Source organism: Rattus norvegicus, chromosome 1 (assembly GCF_021556685.1).
Source record: "Rattus norvegicus strain SHRSP/BbbUtx chromosome 1, alternate assembly SHRSP_T2T, whole genome shotgun sequence".
NCBI classification, from domain to species: Eukaryota; Metazoa; Chordata; class Mammalia; order Rodentia; family Muridae; genus Rattus; species Rattus norvegicus.
The window spans coordinates 48,015,760-48,018,251 of NC_141534.1; positions in this window are offsets into that span (position 1 = coordinate 48,015,760).

Here is a 2,492-nt window from a genome sequence, read left to right on the forward strand (position 1 = left end):
TGTTTGTTTGTTTTTGTTATTTGAGGCAGGGTTTTCTATGTAGCCCTGGCTGTTGGAAACTCAGTCTGTAGGCTAAGCTGACTGGAACTCAGAGGTCTGTCTGCCTCTGCCTCCTGAGTGCTGAGACTAAATGTGTGTGCACCTTTACCTAGCAACTGTGTGCAGTCGCTTCCCATCAGCTGTTGTAGAGGGCAATGGAGCACACAAGGGGTTAGCTTCATACGAACTAACTTCATTAAGAAATGGCACTGGGCCGGAGAGGTGGCTCAGATGTCAAGAGCAGGCTGCTCTTCCAGAGGTCCTGAGTTCAATTTCCAACAACCACATGGTAGCTCACAGCCATCTGTACTGGAATCTGAGTTCCTCGTCTGCTGTGCATGAAAACAGAGCACTCATATATAGAAGATAAATAAATCTTTAAAAGAAGAAATAGTGGGGTTGGGGATTTAGCTCAGCGGTAGAGCGCTTGCCTAGCAAGCGCAAGGCCCTGGGTTTGGTCCCCAGCTCCGAAAAAAAAAAAGAAAAAAAAAAACAAAAAACAAAAAACAAAAAAAGAAGAAATGGTACCAAGCTGGTGGCGGCGGCGGCACACGCCTTTTAATCCCAGCACTCAGCGGGCAGGGATAGTTGGATCACTGCAAGTTCAAGGCTAGCCTGGTCTACCAATTAAGTTTCAGGACAACTAGGGCTACACAGAAAAACCTCCATCTTGAAAAGCAAAGCAAAGCGAAACAAAAATAAAAATAAAAATAAAAAAATAAAATAAATACTGAGATCCAGCACTAGGGTGTCTTTCTGGTTAAAAATATTTAGATAGGAGGGTGGCCCCATCCCTCAACTGGGGATCATGTCCATTTACTGCAGGTGGTCTCTTCAGGTTCCATTTCCCCACTGTTGGGGATTTTGGCTACTGTCATTCCCATTGGGTCCTCAGAGCCTCTCACATCCCTGGGACTTTCTAGTGGTTCCCTGGTCCCCCACCCCACACTGCTGCATATTCATTCTCCTGGTCCTCTGGGCTTCTCTCCCGTACCCCCCCCCCCAACCTGATCCTTTGCCCCTTTTCCCTCCCCCTCCCCTCCGCCACCCATATCTTCCTTCTGACTCCTGTGATTATTTTGTGTCCACCTCTAAATGGGATTGAAGCATCCACACTTTGATCCTCCTTCTTGTTAAGCTTCATGCGCTGTGACTTGTATCGTGGGTATTCTGAGCTTTGGGCTAGTTAATATCCACTTATCAGTGAGTACATACCATATATATCCTTTTGGGTCTGAGTTACCTCACTCAGAATTGTCCTTTCTAAAGGAAATGCAAGGACAAAAAAATGGAGCAGAGACTGAGCAAAAGGCCAACCAGAGACTGCCCCAACTTGGGATTCATCACGTTCACAGACACCAAACCCCAACACTGATGCCAAGATGTGCTTGCAGACCAGAGCCTGGCATGGCTGTCCTCTGAGAGGCTCTGCCAGCACCTGACTAATACAGATGCAGATACTCACAGCCAACCATTGGACTGAGCCCTGGGACCCCTATGGAAGAGTTAGGGAGGGACTGAAGGGGATTGTAACTCCATAGGAAGAACAACAGTAGCAACTAACCAGATTCCTCAGAGCTCCCAGGGACTAAACCACCACCGAAAGAGTATGCATGGGCTGGTGGCTCCTGCTACATATGTAGCAGAGGACTGCCTTGTCTGGCCTCAGTGGGAGGGGATGGGCTTAGTCCTGTGGAGGCTTGATGCTCCAGAGAAGGGGGTGCTGGAGGGGTGATGTGGGAGGGGGTGATTGGGCACCCTCTTAGAGGAGAAGGGGAGGGGGGACCAGGAAGGGCGATAATTGAAATATAAATATATAAAATAAATATTTAGAAAGGTGGGCAGTCACACTGTATTTACTTTCAACGTGGAGAAAAAAACTACAAATTGTCAGTCAGGGTACAGGGACTTGGAGGCAGTCTCTCCACAAAGCACATTTCACAGCCATGCTGTCACCACTGTCATTTCAGCCCGTCTTCTCTTCTGAGTTGTCCCCATCTGGCAACTTGTTTCTGGCTTTTTGTCCTGTGTGTGAGAATTTACAAGCCCTTCGAGGGAGGCCCTGAGCATGTGTGTACTAGCTTCCAGTCAGACTGTGCTCAGGACAAGTGGCACCCCTTTCCAGGACTGGGTCACCACTTCGGAGACTGGCCAATAGGAACACACCTTCCAAATTCTTAGTCATATGCAGATAAGATAGGCCTTAAAAACTCATTTAATTAGATACACTGAGGTACATATGCTGTTAGGATTCTGCTTATAGTTTTTGTTGCTGAACTTTTTTTTTTTTTTTGAAAATTTCATGTGGGTACAGCATTCCAGCCATTTTCACCCTTCCTCTCCACACTCCAGCTCCTTCAGCGTCTACCCTTACCCCATTCAAATTCACGACTTCTTCTCTACTACTGTTACATATAAACATTGGAACACACACAGACACACACACCCCTTGC